This window comes from Lithobates pipiens, unplaced genomic scaffold (genome assembly GCF_037356315.1).
Source record: "Lithobates pipiens isolate NorthernLeopardFrog02 unplaced genomic scaffold, aLitPip1_a1.2 Scaffold_18, whole genome shotgun sequence".
NCBI lineage: Eukaryota > Metazoa > Chordata > Amphibia > Anura > Ranidae > Lithobates > Lithobates pipiens.
The window spans coordinates 657,109,307-657,137,109 of NW_027507758.1; the positions used below are offsets into that span (position 1 = coordinate 657,109,307).

Genomic DNA, 27,803 nt, shown 5'->3' on the forward strand with positions numbered 1-27,803 from the left:
AGATGTGGTGTATCTGGATTTTATAAAAACATTTGACACAGTTCCCCATAAACATTTACTGTACAAAGTAAGGTGGGTTGGCATGGACCATAGGGGGAGTACATGGATTGAAACTGGTTACAAGGGCGAGTCAGAGGGTGATGATAAATGGAGAGTACTTGGAATGTCGGGGGTGGGTAGTGGGGTCCCCAGGGTTCTGTGCTGGGATCAATCCTATTTAATTAGTACATAAATGACCTGGAGGAGGGGGATGGGGGAAACAGCTCAATCTCTGTATTTGCGGATGATGCTAAGCGGGGCAATAACTTCTCCGCAGGATGTGGAAACCTTGCAAGAAGAATCTGAACAAATGGGGGGGGGGGCAAGTACATGGCAAATGAGGTTCAATGTAGAGAAATTTAACCACTTGCCGACCGCCGCACGACGATATACGTCGGCAGAATGGCACGGGCAGGCATATTGGCGTATATATAAGTCCATGCCTGCCCGCGGGTGGGGGGCCAGATCGGGCCCCCCCCCGGTGCCTGCGGCGGTCGGCATTCGTTCGGGAGAGATCAGGGATGAGGGGACGGCCATTCATTCATGGCCACCCCCTCGCGATCGCTCTCGACGAATGGAAATCCCCGTGACATCACTTCCTCTCCTGTAATGTAAACACAGGAGAGGAAGTGATGTAATCTCTCCTCCGTGTCGGTATTTTCCGTTCCGACACGGAGGAGAGCGGATCGGTGAGTTGCACCAAACACTCTACACACACAGTAGAACATGCCAGGCACACTCACACCCCCCCTTTACCCCCCGATCACCCCCCCAATTACCCCTGCCCCCAGTCACAGTGACACCAATGTCATTATTTTTTTTTTTTTTTTTTTTTTGCATTGGTGTCATTTGTGACTGTAATAACTGTTAGGGCAGTTAGAGTTAGCCCCTTTAGTTCTAATGTACCCCCCTAACCCCCCCAATAAAGGTTTAACCCCGTGATCACCCCCGTCGCCAGTGTCACTAAGGCTGGGTTCACATTGCAGCGGTTTATGAGAACGAATGTGATTCGCACCGCACTGCAGTGCAAATCACATCCGATCTCTGTGCGATTCGAGTTCAGCCATTCGCCGCACCCGCCGCACCCGCCACACCCGCCGCACCCGCCGCAAATTCGCACGGGACCCTTTTTTTGGCCCGCAGCAGATCGGATCGCATGGGTGTTCACACCATGCGATCCGAGTTTGCAGATCGCACTGCGATATGCGAACTGATCTGGGGGTGTCAGTAACATTTCACTGACACTCCCAGCAGTTCGCATAGGGCAGTGTGAACTGCCGCCGGGAGGCATGCGATGCGGGAACCCGCCGCGGATTCGCGGCGTTTCCGCATCGCTCCAGTGTGAACCCAGCCTAATAAGCGATCATTTTTCTGATCGCCGCATTAGTGTCACAGGTGACGCTAGTTAGGCAGGTAGGTATTTAGGTTCGCCGCAGCTTTTATAGCGCCAGGGACCCCCATATACTACCGCATAAAGCCCCCTGATTGCCCCCTAGTTAACCCTTTCACCAGTGATCACCATATAACTGTTACAGGTGACGCTGGTTGGTTAGTTATTTTTTTATAGTTTCAGGGCACCCGCCATTTATTACCTAATAAAGGTTTAACCCCCTGATCACCCGGCGGGTGTCATTTGTGACTAATAACTGTTAGGGCAGTTAGGGTTAGCCCCCTTTAGTTCTAAGGTACCCCCCTAACCCCCCCAATAAAGGTTTAACCCGTGATCACCCCCCGTCGCCAGTGTCACTAAGGCTGGGTTCAGATTGCAGCGGTTTGAGAACGGATGTGATTCGCACCGCACTGCAGTGCAAATCACATCCGATCTCTGTGCGATTCGAGTTCAGCCATTCGCCGCACCCGCCACACCCGCCGCACCCGCCGCAAATTCGCACGGGACCCTTTTTTTGGCCCGCAGCAGAATCGGATCGCATGGGTGTTCACACCATGCGATCCGAGTTTTCAGATCGCACTGCGATATGCGAACTGATCTGGGGGTGTCAGTAACATTTCACTGACACTCCCAGCAGTTCGCATAGGGCAGTGTGAACTGCCGCCGGGAGGCATGCGATGCGGGAACCCGCCGCGCATTCGTGGCGTTCCCGCATCGCTCCAGTGTGAACCCAGCCTAATAAGCGATCGTTTTTCTGATCGCTGTATTAGTGTCACAGGTGACGCTAGTTAGGCAAGTAGGTATTTAGGTTCGCCGCAGCTTTTTATAGCGCCAGGGACCCCCATATACTACCGCATAAAGCCCCTGATTGCCCCCTAGTTAACCCTTTCACCAGTGATCACCATATAACTGTTACAGGTGACGCTGGTGGTTAGTTTATTTTTTTATAGTTTCAGGGCACCCGCCATTTATTACCTAGTCTCACTAGTGTACCCCTAAATTAGGGGTGTCTACTTTCCAAAATGGGGTCATTTGGGGGGGTTTGTGCCATCTTGGCATTTTATGGCCTTCAAAACTGTAACGCCCTTAGAAAGCCTGAGGCGGTGCTTGGTTTTCGGGGCCCCGTACGCGGCTAGGCTCCCAAAAAGTCCCACATATGTGGTATCCCCGTACTCAGGAGAAGCAGCAGAATTTATTTTGGGGTGTCATTTCACATATGCCCATGGCATGCGTGAGCAATATATCATTTAGTGACAACTTTGTGAAAAAAAAAAAAAAAAAAAAAAGTTTGTAATTTTCCCGCAACTTGTGGCAAAATATAAAATATTCCATGGACTCAACATGCCTCTCAGCAAATAGCTTGGGGTGTCTACTTTCTAAAATGGGGTCATTTGTGGGGGTTTTGTGCCATCTTGGCATTTTATGGCCTTCAAAACTGTAATAGGTAGTGAGGAGTGAAGTCAAATATTTACGCCCTTAGAAAGCCTGAAGGCGGTGCTTGGTTTTCGGGGCCCCGTACGCGGCTAGGCTCCCAAAAAGTCCCACATATGTGGTATCCCCGTACTCAGGAGAAGCAGCAGAATTTATTTTGGGGTGTCATTTCACATATGCCCATGGCATGTGTGAGCAATATATCATTTAGTGACAACTTTGTGAAAAAAAAAAAAAAAAAAAAAAGTTTGTAATTTTCCCGCAACTTGTGGCAAAATATAAAATATTCCATGAACTCAACATGCCTCTCAGCAAATAGCTTGGGGTGTCTACTTTCTAAAATGGGGTCATTTGTGGGGGTTTTGTGCCATCTTGGCATTTTATGGCCTTCAAAACTGTAATAGGTAGTGAGAAGTGAACTCAAAAATTTACGCCCTTAGAAAGCCTGAAGGCGGTGCTTGGTTTTCGGGGCCCCGTACGCGGCTAGGCTCCCAAAAAGTCCCACATATGTGGTATCCCCGTACTCAGGAGAAGCAGCAGAATTTATTTTGGGGTGTCATTTCACATACGCCCATAGCATGTGTGAGCAATATATCATTTAGTGACAACTTTGTGTAAAAAAAAAAAAAAAATTTTTTTTTTGTCATTATTCAATCGCTTGAGGCAAAAAAATAAAATATTCAATGGGCTCAACATGCCTCTTATCAATTTCCTTAGGGGGTCTACTTTCCAAAATGGGGTCATTTGGGGGGGTTTTGTACTGCCCTGCCATTTTAGCACCTCAAGAAATGAGATAGGCAGTCGTAAACTAAAAGCTGCGTAAATTCCAGAAAACGTACCTTAGTTTGTAGATGTGACAACTTTTGCGCAAACCAATAAATATACAATTATTGACTTTTTTTTTACCAAAGACATGTGGCTGAATACATTTTGGCCTAAATGTATGACTAAAATTGAGTTTATTGGATTTTTCTAATAACAAAAAGTAGAAAATATCATTTTTTTTCAAAATTTGCGGTCTTTTTACGTTTATATCGCAAAAAATAAAAATCGCAGAGGCAATCAAATACCATCAAAAGAAAGCTCTATTTGTGGGAAGAAAAGGACGCAAATTTTGTTTGGGTACAACATTGCATGACCGCGCAATTACCAGTTAAAGCAGCGCAGTGCCAAAGTGTAAAAAGACCTCTGGTCATTTACCAGCAAAATGGTCCGGTCTTAAAGTGGTTAAAATAATGGATTTTAGTGGTAAAAATCTGAATGCAATCTAAATTAAAAAAAAAAATTTATTCAGTTACATCAGCTTCAGGTGCTTGGTAGCTGTGGGTGATCCATGACTGATTCATCTTTATGAAGGTCAGTCGATCAACCGACTCTGTGGACAGGCGCACCCTGTGATCGGTAACAAAGCCACCAGCAGCACTGAAGGTGCGTTCCGAAAGAACGCTGGATGCGGGACAGGCCAGTAGCTCAATTGCATACTGTGCAAGCTCTGGCCAGTGATCCATCCTCAAGACCCAGTAACCCAGAGGATTTTCGGTGGGAAAGGTGTCCAAGTCTGACCTTGCCCCTAGGTATTCCTGCACCATGTAAATCAGACGCTGGCGATGGGTGCTGGAACCGATCATACCTTGGGGCTGCGGACTAAAAAATGGTCTGAAAGCATCAGTCAGACGGCCACCTGCTCCTTCTGACCGATGCCTCAGCAACACGTTGTCCAGGACCAGGAGTTTGTAACCTCCCAGTCTCTAGGAACGCGTTGCACAGACCTTTCTGCAAGGCCTCCCGGAGATGTCTCATCCTCTGCTCCCTCTGCGATGGCAAGATAAGGTCGGCAACCTTACCCTTGTACCGTGGATCAAGGAGAGTGGCCAGCCAGTAATGGTCCCTCTCCTTAATCTGAAGAATACCAGGCTTTGCAGGATCAGGGAGGCCATGCAGCATAGGTTAGCTGAGGCATTCGGTCCGGAGTCCTCTGGGTCACTAAGGACAACATGATCCGCAGACACCTCCTCCCAGCCACGTACAAGTCCACGGGTTTCTTGGGAATGTAAATCCTCTCTAAAAGACTGCTGCTGAGTGCCAGGCTCCACCTCCATGCTGACACAGTCCTCCTCCTCATTCTCTTCCTGTGTGATGGGTGGGACAGCAGGAACACTGTCTGGATAAAGGGGGCCTTGAGAGGCAAGGAAGTCCTCCTCTTCCTGCCTCTGTTCTGCCTCAAGTGCCCTGTCCATTATTCCACGCAGCATATGCTCCAAGAGGTGGACAAGCGGTACAGTGTCACTGATGCATGCACTGTCACTGCTCACCATCCTTGTGGCCTCCTCAAATGGTGACAGGACAGTGCATTCTTCCCTGATCACGCCCCACTGGCGTGGTGAAAAAAAAAACAAGCTCCCCTGACCCTGTCCTGGTGCCATATTCCCACCGGTACTCATTGATGGCCCTCTGCTGCGTGTGCAGCCGCTGCAGCATGGGCAACGTTGAGTTCCACCTGGTGGGCATGTCGCATATAAGGCGGTTCTTGAGCAGGTTCAACTCCTTTTGGAGCTCAGCCAGCCGAGCACAGGCATTAAATGATCTGCGGAAATGTACACAGACTTTCCTGGCCTGCTTCAGGACATCCTGTAAGCCGGGGTACCTGCCCAAGAACCGCTGCACCACCAGGTTAAGGATGTGAGCCACACAGGGCACATGGGTCAGTTGTCCCTGTCGGAGGGCGGAGAGGAGGTTGGTGCCATTGTCGCAAACCACCATTCCTGGCTTAAGCTGGCGTGGCGTCAACAACCTCTCGGCCTGCCCCTGCAGAGCTGACAGAATATTTGCCCCAGTGTGACCCCTGTCCCCCAAACAAGCCAGCGCAAGCACGGCATGGCATCGTTTTGCCTGCGTACTTGCGTAGCCCCTTGAACGCCTACGGAGCACCGCTGGTTCTGAGGACAGAGCACTGGAAGAGGCCATGGAGGAAGAAGAGGAGGGGGTGGAGGAGAGAGATGTGTCACAACCAATAGTAGCATTTTGGAGGCGTGGTGGCAGAACAACCTCCAACACTACTGCACCTTGTCCTGCATCCTTCCCAGCTGCCAGAAGAGTGACCCAATGGGCCGTGAAAGACAGGTAACGTCCCTGTCCATGCCTGCTGGACCATGAGTCAGCGGTAATATGCACCTTACCACTGACCGCCCTGTCCAGCGAGGCAAGGACATTGCCTTCCACATGCCGGTAGAGAGCCGGAATCGCCTTCCGTGAGAAAAAGTGGCGTTTGGGGACCTGTCACTGAGGAACCGCACATTGTACAAACTCACGGAAGGGGGCCGAGTCTACCAACTGAAAAGGCAGCAGTTGAAGTGCTAGCAATTTAGCCAAGCTAGCATTCAACCGCTGGGCATGTAGATGGCTGGGAGTGAACTTCTTCCGCCGGTCCAGCAGCTGGGGCAGGGACATTTGCCTGCTATAATCGGACGTGGGTATACTGCTAGCAGAGTGCCCGGAAGCACTTGGCTGTGACACCTGTGGCCTGAAGGGAGATGGGAAAACCAGCAATTGGGGTAGCTTTAGGTGCACACTGAGCAGATGACACAATACACCAACTGTAATTACTGCAGCTGCCTGGGGTATAGGATCAGCAGAACGCCAGCAATTGGGGGTAGCTTCAGGTGTATACTGTGCAGGAGGCACAATACACCGACTGTAACTGTGCTAGGCTCAATCACAAGAAATGTAGACACTGTCCCTGCCTATCCTTCTCTCTATGAACGCCGCAACACACTACACAAGGCCGCCGTGCAGGCACCTTATATAGGGTGGGGCTCCTAGGCAGCTCTAGGCTTTGTGAGGCCTTAGGCATAACCTAGACATGAGGCCCCACTCACATCTATAATGGGGGGGAAAAAATAATTCAAGCAATAAAAATGAATTGCATATATTAACAGTACTGGTGTCAGTGTGCTCAATCACACCAGTACTGAGCGCACACTGACACCAGGGCTGAGATAGAGCACACTGACACCACACCACTGTACGGCACCCCCTGGTCACATGTACCTCACATATAGCAAGGCTCTGTCCCCTCATAGCTCAGTCCGTCGGCTGCACAGTGCACATAGACAGGCTGAATTGGCCCCGCCTCCATCACGGAAGCCCCGCCCTGGAAGGAGGGTAGACTCGACGATCCTGTGCTAAGATGCTAGCTGTGCCCTGCCCATGCACAAGAAAGGGCGGACAGGATAGGATGGCGGGGCAGTTGGCGGTCTCTATGTGTCTTCCGATGTTCTGACTGGAAGGACACCTGCACTGCAGTTCCACTTCCAGTTTTCGGGGTGTTACAGAGAAGAGAGGAGGCGGGCTGACTGTATTCTGAACGGAGGCACCTGGGACTAATGTATGAGGATAGCCAGAGGCGGCTCTTTACGCAAAGTAGGCGGGAGCGAGGCCCCTAGGAGGGCGAGACCTTAGGCCACCGCCTACTTTGCCTAATTAGAGAGCCGCCTCTGGTGGGGCGTGTACTAAACCCTCTGAGCTATAATTGGCCACAGGCATCCTGCCAATCATGGCTCTCCTCGCTGCCGGCGCTGTGATTGACCAAGCCTGCGGGTAACAGTACACGCTTGGCCAATCATCAGCCAGGAATGCACTGCGATGGCGCAATGCATTGTGGGCCATGAGAGCCACACGAATATGCCACAAACGGCCCACAAAGTTCTGGCTTCGCTGAACAGGCGAACACTTGGTGCACTGGAGTCATGGGGTGCACATGTGACATGGGTTGCTCAGATGCTGAGGGGTGCACTGGAGTCATGGGATGGACATGTGACATGGGTTGCTCAGATGCTGAGGGGTGCACTGGGGTCATGGGGGTGCATATGTGACATGGGTCGCTCAGATGCTGAGGGGTGCACTGGGGTCATGGGGTGCACATGTGACATGGGTTGCTCAGATGCTGAGGGATGCACTGGAGTCATGGGGTGCACATGTGACATGGGTCGCTCAGATGATGAGGGGTGCACAGGGGTCATGGGGTGCATATGTGACATGGGTCGCTCAGATGCTGAGGGGTGCACTGGGGTCATGGGATGGACAAGTGACATGGGTTGCTCAGATGCTGAGGGGTGCACTGGGGTCATGGGATGGACAAGTGACATGGGTTGCTCAGATGCTGAGGGGTGCACTGGGGTCATGGGATGGACAAGTGACATGGGTTGCTCAGATGCTGAGGGGTGCACTGGGGTCATGGGATGGACAAGTGACATGGGTTGCTCAGATGCTGAGGGGTGCACTGGGGTCATGGGGTGCACATGTGACATGGGTCGCTCAGATGCTGAGGGGTGCACTGGGGTCATGGGGTGCACATGTGACATGGGTCGCTCAGATGCTGAGGGGTGCACTGGGGTCATGGGGTGCACATGTGACATGGGATGCTGAGGGGTGCACAGGGGTCATGGGGTGCACATGTGACATGGGTTGCTCAGATGCTGAGGGGTGCACAGGGGTCATGGGGTGCACATGTGACATGGGTTGCTGAGGGGTGCACTGGCGTCATGGGGTGCACATGTGACATGGGATGCTGAGGGGTGCACTGGGGTCATGGGGTGCACATGTGACATGGGTCGCTCAGATGCTGAGGGGTGCACTGGAGTCATGGGGTGCACATGTGACATGGGTCGCTCAGATGCTGAGGGGTGCACTGGAGTAATGGGGTGCACATGTGACATGGGTCGCTCAGATGCTGAGGGGTGCACTGGGGTCATGGGGTACACATGAAGAACTGCAGTAGGGGGCTTGGCTGAAGCACAGAGACGCGTAACTTTGCAGTAAAAGGCACCAATCAGTAGAACTGTCTCATAATTTGCCCAGCGCTGGTGTTTGGGTGAAACCTGAAGGTGCCAGCCTCTGCCCACCAGGGAGAAGACCCGGCACTGGATCCCAGGAGAGGTAAGTGGGATACGAGTTTCCTAAACTTTTATAACGTGAAGCCAAATATCATGTGGATTATGAGGGACAAAGGAATGTGGTCCTGAGATTTTATAATGAAGATTTCCATTCATTTTGGGTACAGCTGGTGGTCCTCTTGCCATCGTCCTGCAGCAAGCCGTCCTTCCAGTGGTGGACCATGAACAATGCACCAAGCCGGACTGGTGGGGAAATTCCCTTAATCCGTCTCTACTCTGTGCCGGAGGATACGCTTCTTCTCGCCAAGCTTCTTGCTGATGGTCTTGTAGCCCATTCCAGCCTTGTGCAGGTCTCCAATCTTCTCCCCGACATCCTCTGACAGCTCTTTGGTCTTCCCCATGATGGTGAGGATTGGAGGGAAGGGATTCTGTGGACAGGAGTCTTCTATACACATAACGAGTTGTCGTTAGGAGAACCTTCTTAGGGCTCTTTCACATGGGGCGGATCAGTGATAATCCGCTCCGTCGGTCCCCGCTGAGCAGGAAGATGACAGCCCTCTATGGAGCATCCAAACTGACAGGCGGACCTGAACGGATGGGCCGTGTGAAAGAGGCCTTACATTGTCAGGACTAATGTGTGCACCACATGAGCACCTACTGTAGCCAGTCTGTGGGGGGCAGAATTATTGTTGGTTGGTAGGGGATCAAGTACTTATTTTACTCACTGAACTCCATTTATAACATCATCATGTGTTTTTCCCCCCCACTGTATATAGTACATAGCCGGTGAACTATCACATTGTGTCCCCCATCGGATAGTGTCCGCTGTGTAGTGCGCATGCGCAGTACACAGCACACACATTCCAAAAATACCCGAAGATGAACGGCGCCTGCGCACTGAGTCCAGGTTCTATCCCCACCATCCAAGCAGACATAGAATAAAAAGAGCCGAGCGCAGCGAGGCCGAGCCCAAAGCGTGGCGATCGAAGTGAGTCCGTGAGGGGCCCTCTAATATTTGCAGCCTTATGTCCACTTTGGATGGTGGGGCTAGCGCCTCCACTCACGGCGCAGGCGCCATTTATCCTCTGAGATTTTCCAAATCTTTCTGCTCCATGCTGCGCAGTGCGGGGCGGACAGTATCCGATGGCCAGAACACCGGCCTTTCTTCAGCAAAGTTGTGAAGAAGAGCCTAGAAAATACCTGAAAGGTAGCCGAGTGCTCCACCTACTGGCTGACACTGAGAATGCAGTACAATCACACCTACCTGCAAGAAATCTATTCTAAGGTGTGTAATAAAATCCATACAAACCCACGACATTCACTTCATTCCTTTACATTTTATCCCATCGCTAATCTGCACTCCACATAGAATTCCAGTCTCTGGGGAGAATCTTGGCCATTATGTTGGCCGGGAATCGAACCCGGGTCGTCTGCTTGGAAAGCAGCTGTGCTCACCACTGCACCACCAACACAAAAAGTTGCATGTTTTTGTTGTGTGGGGGGAAACCGGAGTACCCGGGGAAAACCCACGCAAGCACAGGGAGAACATGCAAACTCCATGCAGATAGTGTCCTGGTCAGGTCTTGAACCGAGGACCCCAGTGCTGCAAGGCTCACCGCTAAGCCTCTGTGCTGCCCCATCTTAATGTGGAACTTCACCTAAAAAGGGAAGTTCCCCTCCTCCTCCTCCCTCGCTCCTCCACCGATCCTCCTCCGCATCTTCAACCTGAACCCTGAAGGGGCGGGGTCAGGACACCTCACCTGGAAATGGAAGGCTTGCTCCTAATAGAAAAAATGGACCTCCAAAATCTATACCAGACCCCCATCTGTGCACCCAGCCTGGCAGGCCAGGAAAGAGGGGGTGAGCATGCACCTCCCCCAACCATACCAGGCCACAAGCCCTCAGCATGGGGAGTGGAATGTGCAAAGGAGGGCCCCCCGGCAAAGCACTGTCCCTGTAATGACGAGGATAAGGGGCGCTTCCTGACAACCCTGACTCGGCACAGTTGTGGGGATTTGCGGGCAACTCTCACCTCCCTTTCTTGGCCTGCTGGCTGGATGCTCAGCTAGGGGTCTGGTATGGATTTTGGACGCCATCTTTTATGTTTTTTGCATGGAGTTCCTCCTTTAAAGATGAGTAGAAATGTTTATAATGTTTTTAAAGTTGTTGATAGACAGTGATGAGGGACTGTCAGGGCACCCTTGTTGCCCATCCCCCATACTGGTAGTGGACGGTCTCTACCATCTTCTAAGAGCCGGGCTTCCATTTTCAGGTGAGGAGCCCTGTCCCCCGTCCATCATCTGCTCACATTGTGAGGGGTCCGGAAACTATAAAGCCCGGAGCTCTGTGGAAAGAGAAAAAGAAGAGATATTACAGAATGTTACACACGACTATGGCCTTCCATCTACATTAAAGACGTCCCTCAGTTTTCTAGTACTGATCAGTTTATGCCAATTCCCCAAATGTCCATTTATATAAGGTGGTCTTCTCCACAGAAGCAGCTGGCCAGATACTTGGCGGAGGTTTTGGTGTTGGGTAGAGGAACCCTCTCTATATGTTTAGCTAGTGCCATGAGCCAAGTCATCTTAGGTACTGGAGGAGAACAAATGCCATAGAGGAGAACATTACTTTACTGGGATCCCTGAGGGAAGTTAGAGGAACACTTAATGGGATGTCCCAACTGGGCTGACCAACCACTGCCAAGCAAGCCGGAAAACCTTTCCTAATCTCTATTCTTCCCCCTGCACCCCCCTCCCCCACCTTCCTCATAACACTAGGAAAGGAACATTCATCAAAGATCTGCAACTTTGGAAAATTCCATATGAACTGAGATTTGGTCCCCTCTAAAATGTCCTCCAGATACCAAAGGGATTTGTTCTCCCTCCTCTAATCCACAACTGCCCCGTGTATGGGAGATCGTACTTCATAGACAGGGGACTTTATCCTAGATAACTATGTAACTACAGGAAAGGATACTTACTATTATGGTCCGGCCATATTCCCGATAATCGGGATGGATCTCAGAAAGCTTATGAATAGTCCAGCATTCTGAGTCTGTTGTGTGGTTGTGTCAGGCCGGGATAAAGTTGGGTATGCATCCCCCCCATGCAGTTTCGCTCTCCACCTGCTCTGAGACATACAATAAATAGCAGCTAAACTCAAATTCAGTTTACAAAATCAGATCAGGCAGCTATTGCAATTGGTTGCCAGAGGTTACAGTGTATCATTACCGCTCACTGACTGGTCGCCAAAGGTACAGCACACATTACGGCTCACTGATTAGTTGCTAGAGGTTACAGCACATAATTTCTGCTTGTTGATTGGTTACTAAAGATTACTGTGGATATGACCTCAGTTGGGCATTATATACATATCAATGCTGCCGGCCGCCGCTACTTACATATGAATGCCACCGCTTTTTACATAGGGGTTGTAAAGGTAATTTTTTTATTTTCTACATAGTTTCTTTTAAGCTAGTGCATTGTTGGTTCACTTACCTTTTCCTTTGATTTCCCTTCTAAATGTTTTTTTGCTTTGTCTGAATATCTCACTTCCTGTTTCTCCTCAGTAAACTTCTCACCATCATCCGAGCTGGTGGTTAGTCAGCCAGAACAGCTTACTGAGGAGGAACAGGAAGTGAGAAATTCAGACAAAGAAAACAAAGAAAAAAAACATTTAGAAGGGAAATCAAAGGAAAAGATAAGTGAACCAACAATGCACTAGCTTAAATGAACCTATGTAGAAAATAAAAAAATCTACCTTTACAACCCCTTTAATTCCGGTAATTTACATGTAAATCATCTGTACACCACAATAGGGCAGAGCTTTAGCAGTAGCACTTCACACTGAGATATTGGGACACAGCTCGGGACTAAAACCTCAAGGGACAAGGGAATTTAAACCAGGATATTTGGCAAGTGTGAAGCAGGTTCTTTGGGTCCCACAACAATGACAGGGCCCAGGGCAGCTGCCCCTTTTTCCCTGCCTTAAAAACAGCCCTGCTCCCATTGCTTGACTGATTAAGCTGAAGAGGAAATAGTTTGATCCAGGGAATTGCGACAACTGCCTGTGTGAGGTCACTGAGGAATCCGTCTGTCTTTATGAGACAAAACTGCCCCCCGATCCCTGACCGCAGTTTTTTTTTTACTTCCTCTGGAACAAACGGTTACTATTTTTGATCCACTTGCCAACCAGCCGCTGTCATTATACTGCAGCAGGTCAGCACAATCCCGCGAGCCGTCGTCACTGTACATCGGCTCCTTTAAACGGGATAGCAGGCATGCGCGTGCCCGCTGCATTCCAGAGGGGTGCTAATGCTCGTGGTCGGCAGACGCGATGACCGCACGCGATCGCGGGCACGAGAGGCAGAACAGGGACGTGTCTGTGTGTAAAGGGAAGTTATTTGCCAGCACACCATGGAACGACATAAATAGCGTCCAAACGGGTAAACACACAAATCCCTGTTCTGTGAGGAGAGGCAGATCGCAAGTCATTAATAGCTCGGAACCACGATCTGTCATCTACTATAGTCAGTCCCCTCCCCCCACAGTTAGAACACACACTAAAGGAACACAGTTAACCCCTTCCCTGCCCGTGACATTTACACAGTAATCAGTGCGTTTTTATAGCACTGATCGCTGTATAATTGTCAATGGTTTCAAAAATGTGTCAAAAGTGTCCAATGTGTCCGCCGTAATGTTACAGTCCCGATAAAAATCCCAGATCGTTGCCATTACCGGTAAAAAAAAAAAAATTAATAATAAAAATGCTATAAATCTATCCCCTATTTTGCAGACGCGATAACTTTTGAGCAAACCAATCAATATACGCTTATTACGATTTTTAATACCAAAAATATGTAGAAGAATTCATATCGGCCTAAACTGAGGAAAAAATTAGCTTTTTTTTTTACCAAAAATGGGGAATATTTATTATAGCAAAAAGTACAAAATCTTGTTTTGCTTTGTTTTCAAAATTGTCGTTCTTTTTTTGCTTATAGCGCAAAAAGTAAAAACCACAGGGGTGATCAAATACCACCAAAACAAAGCTCTATTTGTGGGGAAAAAAGAATGTCAATTTTGTTTGGGTGCAACGTCGCACGAGCACGCAGTTCTCAGTTATAGCAACGCAGTGCCGAATCGCAAAAAATGGCCTGGTCATTGAGCAGCCAAATTTTCCAGGGCTGAAGTGGTTAAACACTGAACCAGACAGAGGTGAGTCTTTTCAGCCATGTAAGAAGGATAGAGGATACTTACTTCATCCACTAAAAAAAAGGGGAAAAAGGAATACGCGATATCAAGAGACACTTTGTGGCTAATTAGTGGATATCTCAAGTATAACAGTATGGAAGGGCGCCATCATCCTTGATGAATAGAAATTACAGCGAAAATGAGTGGGGACTTTGGGATTTTAGAGGCACCAATATATGTTCAAAAGAAAAATTTTTGTAATCAGTCAATGTTCTTTATATATAAATTTATTCCAAAAATAATAAAAAAACATACAAATTAGAAAGGGTTAAAAAGATTCTTTGACACAAGGAATATGTCTACACACATAGGAAAACTACATCAGATACACATCAAGGTCCATTCCCGCTTCTGCTCAGTACAGATTCATCATCATGGTCCTCGTGGTCGGGCTGTGAGGCTCCGGTTGTCTCAAACTCGCAGAAATATCACTGTAAGAGAAAGAAGAGATTAGTAAGACAAGAAAGGAAACAAAATGGCGCAGTGTACATGGATTATTCATTTATGATCATGTATGTAACATTTTCCAGCATTGCCCAATTCAGTGTATTTTGGATCTAATTTGTATAAAATGAAAGCCCAATTGAACCCTCCATTTCAATCAGCCGAGTGTATTCCAGGCGCACCAACAGAAGGTGTTCAATGGCTTTTGGGTTTGTCCAATAATCCAGAGCAATGATCATCTGGATCAGAAATCAGTTTATTATATTCAGGAAACAAAATGAATGTTACTATGGACAGCCAAATGGCAGCAAAACGACCCCCCATGACTCTCTTCTTCCAAACCTGACCCAAGGGGCCCTGACCTGGTGAGGGGAGGGGGCTGGTGGTGCTCGTGTTCCTAATCTTACCATCATCAATGAATATGTTACATTGTACAAAGGAAACTGTAATGAAGATACTTACATACTGATGGATGAGAAGCTGCTGGTTTCGGAGTCGGCACCATAGCACACCGTGTCTTGGTGACAGAATGTGTCCCTCTTCATAGCCAAGACCTGATAATAAAGAGATCAAACATTAGCCGTGACTAAACTTCTTCATCTGACATGAATAGAACACTTGTATGGGGCGTATTTCCTATATTTCACTCGGATATATTGTCTTTAGGTACGGAGCCTCCCTGCCGCTCATTCCTCCACTATCCAACAATGAAGGAAGGATCACCTTCTATATAGTCCATTCATTGCCTTCCTGTATGGTTATATCTGCTCTAGATCTAATCTATCTGATCATTGGAGGAGCTCTGCCTACTGATCACTTCTATGGATTTCCATATGAGGGGCATGAGAAGGTCCCCCAACAATCTCTGTTGCCTATATCTGGGCGTGTCTATAACATACGGATATTTTATACCCAACCAGCATAATATCCTCCTACTGATGTGTAATCCTCCATGAAGGCAATGTCCCCCCTTCACTTTATATATTCTATATGCAAGAACGTGTACTTACCTGTCCTCATCGTTCTTCTCATCCATCGCTCTGTTCAGGAACTCTCCTTCAATTGTCTTTCAGTCTCCCTTATCATTTTCCAATCCTCCTCCATTCGTCTTTTTCCGACGTCATGTTTTTAGTTTTGTAATAAATCACTTTGAACCTATAAAAAGAAAAAAGAAAGGGTAAGTAGACGTTCAGATTGTAAAGCAAAACTTCACTGCAAAACATTTTCTTTTAGATTTGGATGGAGTTGGGGGCGGGGCTCAAACTTTTCTGAGGTTTTCCTTGTTTTCTGTGACCTGCCTGGGAAAGTTTTCCCGCACTTCCTGTCCTCTCAGAAGGAAAAGAAGTGAGGGAAAGTCTACCGACCAAATCACAGATGGCAGTAATTATCACCAACTGAGGTTCCATCCCCATCCCCCACCCGAAATTCTTATAAAGAGTTGCAGATTATTTCAATGAGGAACATTTTGAAGGTGCTAAATAAGAGTGGGACTAATTGGGGGCGGGGCTACTATTTAATCGTGGGTGTGGGGTGCACATATTAGGGATGGCGCGCACACACCCCAATGACATTGATCGTTCTGGGGCCACCATTCACAGATAACTCTAAACTGATGGAATGTAAAGGCTCTCAGAGCGCCCCCTATGGAGAATTGTGGGTGATGTCGTTGTCAAGGGAAACTGGGTGGTGTGGGGAGCCCGGGGGGGCAGCAGAAATAACCAGGATAGGAGGAGCGGTGGGGGCGGCTGCATATAGAACAATCATTCTCTCCATCTTCCTCCTGCAGTCTCCTGCTTCTCCTCTCCCTCTCGCAGGCAGTCCGATGCTGCAGGAGGAAGATGGAGAGAATGATTGTTCTATATGCAGCCGCCCCCCCACCGCTCCTCCTATCCTGGTTACAGGGGGGTGAGCGCAGAGCACGGGCGGAACTCACGCTTACTGTTATCTGGTTTCAAGTTTTTAGGATTCAGCAGCAGTCATCTGCTCTGGCTCCTCCTCCTTTGCAGTCACGCCCCCTGGTACGAATGGTTGACCTATACGAGCAGCCGCGGAGAGGCCGAAGGCTTCTCATCTAGCTCCACCCCCCTCTTTGTATACGTCCCCCGCCGCCGATGGGCTGAGCCGAGCTACCGCAGAGAGACTGCATGAGGGGCACGGGCTCAAAGAGCCTTGTGCCCTGCATGGACTTGCAGCCCGGCGGCCCCGGCCCACCTGGCAATTGCCCGATGTGCCCTATGGCCAATCCGGGCCTGACTGGCTGGCATTTTCAAATATCATTGGGATCAGCTAAAAATAAACTGCCACTGACAGACCCCATTGAGGGGGGTTTGTAACTGAAATCGCATGACTGATAACAAAGATCACCCCACCCCCCTTGTGTGGGAGCTTTGTGACCTGTGACTGTATATAATATATATAATCAATTACATCCATCTATGAAATATTAGATAGAGAATGTGTATATACTGTATTTAAATATATATGTCATTTTCTTTTTAATAAATATACATATATATAATATCTATCATGTTATGGAGACTCTTATCAATCTCTGTAATATCAATGAGCTCCAATAAAAATGATCAATAATCATAAGTCTGGAGGATTTTATTTCCCATCAGTTTTTTTTTTATTATTTTGATATATTTTTGTAAATGGATGAATAAATGAGAAGCAGGGAATTGTGGGAAATATATATATATATATATATATATATATATAATTTTTTTTAATATATATTTTTTCTAAATATCAATCATGTTATGGAGACTCTGATCAATCTGATATTTAACATATAAAATCCTCTCTGTAATATCAATGAGCTCCAATAACGATGATCAATAATGAGATCTGGAGGGATTTTTTTTCTTATCAAATTTATGAAAAAAAAACACTCCCATAGGATTCCTCTAGGTGGAGGACGGCAGCCATGGAGGTATGATGGGATCATTCTGTCCCCTTCAACACCTTGTCCATAGGCGGCCCTCAAGGGCCGGAGCTGTAGAGGGCTTTTAATGCAGAAATCTCGCCGGCTCCGCCCAGAATAGAAATTCCAGTTCTAGATCAGAGATTTCTAGATTCAGTTTTAGTGAAAAGTGTTTACAGAATGCAGCCATAGGAAATCCCAGTTTTTCACCACAGCTTACATTTGGTTTCCATGGTTACAGTGACCGCTCCAGCCTTATTATGGGCTAAGTCATGGGCGTCCGCAGAACTTTTTCCAAGGGGGGGCATCATTTTAAGGCCGCTCATGCTCCGCCCCTTTTCAGCAATCTCATGAAAATCTTTCCACTGGTAATACATTTGTGTTATATAAGAGATAATTCATCTCTTTACATTGCAATACATCTGTTGTGGTCATATATTCATCTCATACTGTCACTGGATTATTATACCAGCCCGACAGCATTATTATACCAGCCCGACAGCATTATTATACCAGCCCCACAGCATTATTATACCAGCCCAACAGTATTATTATACCAGCCCACCAGCATTATTATACCAGCGCCCAACAGCATTATTATACCAGCCCAACAGCATTATTATACCAGCCTCACAGCATTATTATACCAGCCCGACAGCATTATTATACCAGCCCAACAGCATTATTATACCAGCCCAACAGTATTATTATACCAGCCCAACAGTATTATTATACCAGCCCAACAGCATTATTATACCAGCCCAACAGTATTATTATACCAGCGCCCAACAGCATTATTATACCAGCCCAACAGTATTATTATACCAGCGCCCAACAGTATTATTATACCAGCCCAACAGTATTATTATACCAGCCCAACAGCATTATTATACCAGCCCAACAGTATTATTATACCAGCGCCCAACAGTATTATTATACCAGCCCAACAGTATTATTATACCAGCCCAACAGCATTATTATACCAGCCCAACAGCATTATTATACCAGCCCAACAGCATTATTATACCAGCCCAACAGTATTATTATACCAGCCCAACAGCTTAACGGCATTATTTTCTTGTTCATGAAAGGAAAACCATACATTTTAAAGCACATTTGATGAAGAGAGTATTATATATAGATATGAAATCACATAGGGCTTATATATTATACTCTATACATGTATAGTTAATAGTGGTAAGTGATCAATCATCAAGGGGGACCCCAGGAACTCATAACGTTGGGGGGACCACCTTCTGCAGAAAGAATACTCTAAGGTAAGGGGGATGGGTTACTAATATAAGGAGGAAACCCTTTATATCAGTGCCCCTTACATTATCGTATTCACCCCCCCTTACATCAGTGACCCCCCCCCGTCTGGCCTGGCGGTGCTTTCACTGACCTCCTCTCAGGTGCACTGTGCAGGGCTCAGTCAGTCGGCTCCAGCTTGGTGGCTCTGGTTTTATCCTATAGTCTCCTGTCCACAGTCCACACAAGTCTGACTTCTCCCATGACCCCCATCCCAGCGGCGCTCCCACTCTTGACTCCTCTCCAGACTGCCTCAGAGACTGCAGACATGCTACAGGAGATGTTCAGAGACTGCAGACTCTGTGCAGCCACAATGCAGCCTCACCAAAGCCCATCAAATACAGCCTCACCGTGCCCACCAATGCAGCCTCACCGTGCCCACCAATGCAGCCTCACCGTGCCCACCAATGCAGCCTCACCGTGCCCACCAATGCAGCCTCACCGTGCCCACCAATGCAGCCTCACCGTGCCCATCAATGCAGCCTCACCGTGCCCACCAATGCAGCCTCACCGTGCCCATCAATGCAGCCTCACCGTGCCCACCAATGCAGCCTCACCGTGCCCACCAATGCAGCCTCACCGTGCCCACCAATGCAGACTCACCGTGCCCATCAAATACAGACTCACCGTGCCCACCAATGCAGACTCACCGTGCCCACCAATGCAGACTCACCGTGCCCATCAATGCAGCCTCACCGTGCCCATCAATGCAGCCTCACCGTGCCCACCAATGCAGCCTCACCGTGCCCACCAATGCAGACTCACCGTGCCAACCAATGCAGCCCCTCCTGTGCCCCATGTCCCAGTCTGCAGTCCCTGTCTGTGGGAAGGTGTGTTGTTGATGCTTGGTACAGTACCTTGCATGCCAGCAGGATATCCATGATGGACAGCAGCAGGCAGGCTCTGTTCTCGTTTTGGATGGGGACGGTGCTCCTTCCAGAGGATCTGTTTGCTGTGAGATGGAGTGGTCCCTGACCACCTGCACCTTCAACCGTCCTCATTTCCCGGCCCCAGTCAGCCTGCGCTCTGGTCCTGGGGAAGTGGAGAGCACTGGGTGGGAGTCGGAGAGAAGGGGAAGCAGAGAGTACTGGCAGGGTTGGAGAACACATGGGTGGGGGCAAAGAGCGAGGGGGAGTGGAGATTACAGGGGTGGGGAGCAGAGAGCGCTGGGGGGGGGAACAACAGGGGGGAGAGCACTGGGATGGTGGCTAGAGAAGGATGGGGAGAGCATCGGGGCAGCAAGAACAGGGGAGGAGAAAACTGTGGGGGGGCAGGAGATTGTGGTAGTGAAGGAGATCACGGGGGGCAGGAGAGTGTGGTGGAGGAGAGCACTGGGGAGACAAGGGGGAGAGCACTGAGGGGAGAACAGGGGGGAAAGCACTGGGGGGACAGGGGGAGAGCACTGGGATGGTGGCTAGAGAAGGATGGGGAGAGCTAGAGAGCGGGGAGGGCAGCAAGAACAGGGGAGGAGAGAACTGTGGGGGGGCAGGAGAGTGTGGTGGTGGAGGAGAGCAGGGGGGCAGGAGAGTGTGGTGGTAGAGGAGAGCAGGGGGGCAGGAGAGTGTGGTGGTAGAGGAGAGCAGGGGGGCAGGAGAGTGTGGTGGTAGAGGAGAGCAGGGGGGCAGGAGAGTGTGGTGGTAGAGGAGAGCAGGGGGGCAGGAGAGTGTGGTGGTAGAGGAGAGCAGGGGGCAGGAGAGTGTGATGGAGGAGAGCAGAGGGGGCAGGAGAGTGTGATGGAGGAGAGCAGAGGGGGCAGGAGAGTGTGGTGGTAGAGGAGAGCAGGGGGGCAGGAGAGTGTGGTGGTAGAGGAGAGCAGGGGGGCAGGAGAGTGTGGTGGTAGAGGAGAGCAGGGGGGCAGGAGAGTGTGATGGAGGAGAGCAGAGGGGGCAGGAGAGTGTGATGGAGGAGAGCAGAGGGGGCAGGAGAGTGTGATGGAGGAGAGCAGAGGGGGCAGGAGAGTGTGGTGGTGGAGGAGAGCAGGGGGGGAGGAGAGTGTGGTGGTGGAGGAGAGCAGGGGGGCAGGAGAGTGTGGTGGTGGAGGAGAGCGGGGGGCAGGAGAGTGTGGTGGAGGAGGAGAGCAGGGGGGCAGGAGAGTGTGGTGGAGGAGGAGAGCAGGGGGGGAGGAGAGTGTGGTGGAGGAGGAGAGCAGGGGGGAGGAGAGTGTGGTGGTGGAGGAGAGCGGGGGGGCAGGAGAGTGTGGTGGAGGAGGAGAGCAGGGGGGGAGGAGAGTGTGGTGGAGGAGGAGAGCAGGGGGGGAGGAGAGTGTGGTGGAGGAGGAGAGCAGGGGGGGAGGAGAGTGTGGTGGAGGAGGAGAGCGGGGGGGCAGGAGAGTGTGGTGGTGGAGGAGAGCGGGGGGGGCAGGAGAGTGTGGTGGTGGAGGAGAGCACTGGGGGGGCCGGGAGCACAAGGTGAACTGGAGACAGAAAAATAAGTTGGATAGGAGAATCGGCAGGGGGGCCCCTCCAGCCCCCCCACCCCTTCGATCCTCCTATCCAGGCACTGTGGCACACAGGGCGTGCTGTACCTGCAGTATCTCCTCCTATGGATCACAACACTGGCTGGCTCTGTGTTCGGCGGCTGCTCTGTAACATGGCCCCGCCCCCTCAGACCGGCTCATGCGATAGGCGGAACGTTGATTCTCTCTACTATCACACGAGCTGGTCTTGGGGGGGGCGGGGCCATGTTACAGCGCGGCCGCCGAACACAGAGCCAGCCAGCGCTGTGATCCATAGGAGAGGGCGGAGGATGCAGCCGCCAGCGGACTCAGTGAAAAAAAGGCAGCATGGTGGCGGCTACGGCAGACGCTGCTGCAACACCTTGGGGATTCCGGTGGGGGGGGGGGGGTTAGCTCCTGGTACTGTATGGTATGGTGTTTTAGTACTGCCCTTGTCATTTTCGGCCATTTCGGTTTGCTCTGGCCATACTCCTGCTGCTCAGGAGAAATGTCTTCATCACTGCAGGCACATTGTGCTACCTGACTGCCAGCATCTGGAGAGACGCCATAGTCTAGAGCCAGAGGAGGCAGACAGGGAGAGGGTCATACTAAGTGGCGCATGGTTAGAGATGCCCCTAGGGAGTATGGCTGTTAGTATGGCCAGCATCTCTTGTACATTGTAGGTGTTTGCTATGTGAATCAACACATCAGGCTCACGTCCCTCTAGGTTCTACCTTGTTAACTGTTTGGGGTTCATGCTCTCTATTTTTGGGGTGGGGTGGGTTTATTTGCTCCACATAGTTGGGTGGGGGGGGGGGGAGCGTTGGTTGGTTTAGTTCTAAATGTGTTTTTTCTATCTGTTTTGTGCTTTGTTCTGCGCCTTTGGTTACTGCAACACTTGTCCATCAATGTACTGGCTCAATACTTTGTGTAGTGGGTGTAATGTGAGGATTTTATCCCATGCTGTCCCTGATCTTTGTCGTAGGCTCTCCTGTGCACTCATATCTACATATTCCCTTACCGTGATATCATGGAATGTCTGGGGCCTCGATTTGGCAGTGAAACGATCTCTAGTCTTTAAATATCTCCAAAAATATCCATGGCATATCTGGATTTTACAAGAGACCCACCTCCAGGGCTCTAGGATCAACAGTCTCCGACGCCCCAAGGTTGGCGAGCATTTTCATGCAACCTATTCGAATTACACCCGTGGCGTGAGTATATTTATTCGGAGGTCCTTGCCCTTTAAAGTCTAGGGGGTGCGTACAGATGCAGCTGGAAAGTATATTATACTGCATGAAAGGTCTATGATAAGAATATGTGATTGTAGGGGTGTACCTCCCCCTCCAGCGTCAATTACTACTTTCAATGACATTATACCACAGGTATTAGGTTATGATACCCCGACTGTTTTCTTATCGGGTGACTTTAACATGGTCCTTTGTCCAGATCCGGATAGATGGGGGGGGGGGGGGGGGCAGGCACGGGGTACATTGGCACTCATGCAATGGGCCTCCACATTTGGCCTTGAAGATGTCTGGAGACGCATCCAGCTGTTGGTGAATATACTTGCCACTCCACCTCCTTTACAACCCTATCGAGGTTGGATTTGGCATTCGCTTCCCCAGCTGCCCTTAGTTGGGCTACTGAGGCAGCCATACTCCCTAGGGGCATCTCTGACCATCCGCCACTTAGTATGACCCTCTCCCTGTCTGCCTCCCCTGGCTCTAGACCAGTGATGGAGAACCTCGGCACCCCAGATGTTTTGGAAATACATTTCCCATGATGCTCGAGTACACTGCAGAGTGCCAGAGCATCATGGGAAATGTAGTTCCAAAACATCTGGGGTGCCAAGGTTCGCCATCACTGCTCTAGACTATGGCGTCTCTCCAGATTCTGGGCAATGGACGATAGACTGCAGGAACCTATGGTGGAATCGTTGTGTCAATTCTGGAATACTAATGGAGAGTCTAAATCCCCCCTAGTGATATGAGACGCTTTTAAGGCATGGGTCAGGGGGCATACATCTCTCGCATAGCGGCACTTCAAAGGGAGATGTCTTGCTCATTAGAATTCATAGAGACCGAGGCGGTGGGATTGGAGGCTGAGTATGTTTCTTCCCCTACCCCGGATAGGTATTGGACCTTTTGAAGGTGGAGAATACCAAAAAAGCTCTGGTCCATCCCCAAACAAAATGTTTTTGAATATGGAGGTAAGAATGGTCTACGCTGGCTGGGCTGGCTAAAAGCCCAAATCCAACAACACACATTGCTAATATAAAGGGGGAGAGTGGAGGCCTCATAGTAGCCCCAGATTTGATTCATGGATACCTAGATACCTTTCCAAACCCTATTGTATTCCCAATGTTGGATGACGAGGCTAGAGAATGCTTAGATGCTAACATCACGTTGCAGGAAATCCAAACGGCTATATGAAGACTGCAGGTGGGTAAGACCGCGGGCTCAGATGGGCTTCCTGCTGAATTCTACACCAATTTTTTGGAGGTAGTGGCCCCCAAACTTACAACTCATTTCTGATCTGTCCTCCATGGACGCACTCCCCGAGTCTATGCTCATTCCCAAACCCGGTAAGGACCCCCAGAAATGTGCCTCACATAGGCCGATATCGCTGTAAATGTCGATGCCAAAATCCCTGTGATGGTCTTGGCGAATCGTCTCTGTACTGTGCTTGAAGATCTGGCTCATGTTGATCAGACGGGGTTCATGCCGGGCAAGGGAAGCCAAGACGCCTTTTTCTTAACCTCTCTATTCCCCGTGATAATCGGGGTACTAGGGTAATCGCCGCACTAGATGCGGAAAAGACGTTTGAGTCAGTGGAGTGGGTCTATCCCTGGGCGGTGCTGAAGCGATATAGATTTGGTCTCAAGTACATCAGTTGGATACCGAGGCTTTACACGGCGCCAAGGCGCCTCTTTAATGGATCTCTGGAACTTAATATACAGAGGTCCTCGGGCCGTTTCATCCCGGGTCCCACACATATCAGGCTGAGAATTTGGAAGGCTGCTATGCAGTGCTTCTCCTCCTCGGGTCAACTGTCCCCGACTCAACCCTTGTGGGGTAACCCCAGACTCCATCACCTCCATACGATACAGGACCCCCAGCTCTGGGCCCGGTATGGGGATGTTATGCCCACATGTACTCTCTTTTTACAACTGTCTCAGAGGTTCGGACTGCCGGGCTATTTCAGTACTTCCAGTTGTGTCATGCTGTTAGGGTTCAGTTCCCTAGGCCCCCCACCATTAAAACGGATCCCATAGAAGAAATGCTGCTTCCGAGGGACCTAGACAAGCCCCCGTCATCCCTCTATGGTGCCCTCCTGTGCACTGATATACCAAGGATGGTGAAATGATGGGATTACTGGAAGGCAGACATCCCCTCACTGGACAGGGAAGACTGGGAGAACAGCTTGGAACAGGGTCCGAAACTTATTTCCTCCAGAAATCAGTTGCTTCAAGTCAAATTTGAATACTGTACCCTAGAGAAACTGCATAGATTGTTCCCTGAAAGAGACCCCATATGGCCACGTTGTAGACACCACCCGGGTTCCTATATCCATATGTTCTAGGAATGCCCTGTGATTGGGTCCTACTGGCAGGCTGTTTTCACTGAAATCAATCTTAGATTACAACTTACCCTGGTACCCACCCAGTCTCTAGCATTATTGATGACCACCTCTCTTATCACTCTAAGCTTTTCATAGCATATACCGGGCCATCTTATTGAGTGGGCACCCCTGGGCACTGTTCATGGGCCCTGTGTGCACATGGGGCCCCATCAGGGCCGGTTCTGTCACAACCTTGCAGGATGCAGCAGAGGTGAGCTGGAGGGACTGCAGTGTGGTCTCTGCATGGAAAGTGACAAGGATCAGCGCTGGGACTGCCTGGTCCAGGAGTTGGGTGGTCACTTTAATTCTGCATGCGGGGCTGGCAATCACTTCTCTCTCCTGAATATTGGTAGCTCTGCCTCCACGGCAGCAGGTTGGGTGCACGGTGAACTGCACTGCCTATGTAGCTGCCTCTGCCGATCCAATCACTCACCATTCTCACCGGAGGATTCAGAGTCAACAGCACAGGAGCTCAGTGTGCTGAAGACCCCTATAAACTGACCAATCCCCGCTTCCCTGCTGTGCCGGGGCTACCAACCCCACCCCCTGATGTGCGCACACACAGCATGCTGCTAGATAGGTGTGCGTGCAGCTGCAGCATGAAAACTGCAATTGGAAGAGAGCTAGAGGCTGGAATATCTCTAAGTCCACCGTCCAGACATCCCCCTCAACATAAGAAATGTCCTTCTCTGCTACTCCGAGCCGCTTCACTCTATGCAGTGCGAGACCAGCATGCCAGTCTAAACAGGAATCGCACCGCTTTCCTCTTCAAATCACATGCGATTCTTCAGCACTGCAAATTGAGCCATTCAATCTGTATGGCCTAAATCACACCAAATCTACACCAAAGTGTAGCAGGACCCTTATTATTTCGACCAACCTAGAATCAGATCACATGGGTGTTCACACCAATTCTGAAAATCACACTGCGGAGGTGAGCTGCCATCTAGATAAAGGAAGGCCCGTAGACGTGGTGTATCTAGATAAAGGAAGGCCCGTAGACGTGGTGCATCTAGATAAAGGAAGGCCCGTAGACGTGGTGTATCTAGATAAAGGAAGGTCCGTAGACGTGGTGTATCTAGATAAAAGAAAGGCCCGTAGACGTGTATCTAGATAAAGGAAGGCCCGTAGACGTGGTGTATCTAGATAAAGGAAGGCCCGTAGATGTGGTGTATCTGGATAAAGGAAGGCCCGTAGACGGGGTGTATCTAGATAAAGGAAGGCCCGTAGACGTGGTGTATCTAGATAAAGGAAGGCCCGTAGACGTGGTGTATCTAGATAAAGGAAGGCCCGTAGACGTGGTGTATCTAGATAAAGTAAGGCTCGTAGACGTGGTGTATCTAGATAAAGGAAGGCCCGTAGATGTGGTGTATCTGGATAAAGGAAGGCCCGTAGATGTGGTGTATCTAGATTAAGGAAGGCCTGTAGACATGGTGTATCTAGATTAAGGAAGGCCCGTAGACATGGTGTATCTAGATTAAGGAAGGCCCGTAGATGTGGTGTATCTAGATAAAGGAAGGCCCGTAGACATGGTGTATCTAGATAAAGGAAGGCCCGTAGACGTGGTGTATCTAGATAAAGGAAGGCCCGTAGACGTGGTGTATCTGGATAAAGGAAGGCCCGTAGATGTGGTGTATCTGGATAAAGGAAGGCCTGTAGATGTGGTGTATCTAGATTAAGGAAGGCCCGTAGACGTGGTGTATCTAGATAAAGGAAGGCCCGTAGATGTGGTGTATCTGGATAAAGGAAGGCCCGTAGATGTGGTGTATCTAGATAAAGGAAGGCCCGTAGACGTGGTGTATCTAGATTAAGGAAGGCCTGTAGACGTGGTGTATCTGGATAAAGGAAGGCCCGTAGACGTGGTGTATCTAGATTAAGGAAGGCCTGTAGACGTGGTGTATCTAGATTAAGGAAGGCCTGTAGACGTGGTGTATCTGGATAAAGGAAGGCCCGTAGATGTGGTGTATCTAGATAAAGGAAGGCCCGTAGACGTGGTGTATCTGGATAAAGGAAGGCCCGTAGATGTGGTGTATCTAGATAAAGGAAGGCCCGTAGACGTGGTGTATCTGGATAAAGGAAGGCCCGTAGATGTGGTGTATCTAGATAAAGGAAGGTCCATAGACGTGGTGTATCTGGATAAAGGAAGGCCCGTAGACGTGGTGTATCTGGATAAAGGAAGGCCCGTAGATGTGGTGTATCTGGATAAAGGAAGGCCCGTAGACGTGGTGTTAAGGAATCCAATGTACATAATGATAATCAGAAAATGTCTATTTGCTTATGTGTATACATGTTCCCATGCTCCTTACTTATTATGTAGTATACAGATTGACGCTTAAAGATGGCGGGTACCCCCCACATCCCCCGCGTTAGAAGAATGCATTCTGAGATAAGAAAACCAGCTTCAACCAAACTTCAAGCATCAAGTTTCTCCATTTCTCTTGTATTGTAACCAATGAGATGTACCAATTAGACTGACATAGCAATGACGTATATTTCTGTATAAATATTAACACCGCCCACCAATAAATCAGTATTTAGAAGTAGCCTGAGCTGAACATATCTCAGAGAGTGTTTACTTCTAATGTGCATGCACATTTATACTTTTTAATTAGGAATAGCAGCAGATAACCAAGAACTAATTTATAGTTCTAATCCATCACAACTGGCGCCCAACGTGGGGCTTTCAGGCTTCAATCGAAGGGAGACCGCATTCCAGGACTGAACGGCTGGCCAGATCAGAGAAGGGGGTTAAGCGCGCAGCCCTAACAGTACGGTAAGCATATTTATCCTTACCATTTGTACGACTTCTCTGGTTTGACTGGTTGATTTTGTCTTGTTGGCTCCTTTCGATTGTTCAAAGAGGCAGATAACTTATTTCTCGCCTGAAGCCGTTTTAACGAACCTGCTAATGGTTTTCTGCTGACTATTATCTGTTCAGTGTCTGTCATTCTGAAGGATTGCAAATTTAGCAGACTGAAAGTGCTGCTGCAGGCGTGTGTCCATCCTCACCCCTAGATTCTACCTCTAGTGGTGGGGTGGAATTCTGCAGGCATTTATAGACGGGGTT

The 27,803-nt window shown here is 49.4% G+C and overlaps 3 long non-coding RNA genes and 1 other non-coding gene across 4 annotated transcripts in view; 1 reads left to right on the forward strand and 3 right to left on the reverse strand.

The window, feature by feature from the left end:
* Nucleotides 1-11,457, forward strand: part of LOC143989366 (uncharacterized) — a 13,306-nt gene extending 1,849 nt beyond the window's left edge. Inside the window, exon 3 of the long non-coding RNA XR_013277020.1 lies at nt 8,919-11,457. This is a non-coding gene — a long non-coding RNA (uncharacterized LOC143989366). The remainder of the gene's footprint in view (nt 1-8,918) is intronic.
* The window catches only part of LOC143989364 (uncharacterized), a 78,243-nt gene that overhangs the window by 40,601 nt on the left and 9,839 nt on the right, over nt 1-27,803 (reverse strand). Inside the window, exon 2 of the long non-coding RNA XR_013277018.1 lies at nt 15,455-15,599. This is a non-coding gene — a long non-coding RNA (uncharacterized LOC143989364). The remainder of the gene's footprint in view (nt 1-15,454; nt 15,600-27,803) is intronic.
* TRNAG-UCC (transfer RNA glycine (anticodon UCC)) lies at nt 10,152-10,223 on the reverse strand. Its single transcript has one exon. It is a non-coding gene; the product is annotated as a tRNA-Gly (tRNA).
* On the reverse strand, nt 14,210-15,448 carry LOC143989362 (uncharacterized). The gene is made up of 2 exons (XR_013277017.1): nt 14,907-15,448; nt 14,210-14,431 (listed from the first exon to the last, which is right to left on the reverse strand). It is a non-coding gene; the product is annotated as an uncharacterized LOC143989362 (long non-coding RNA).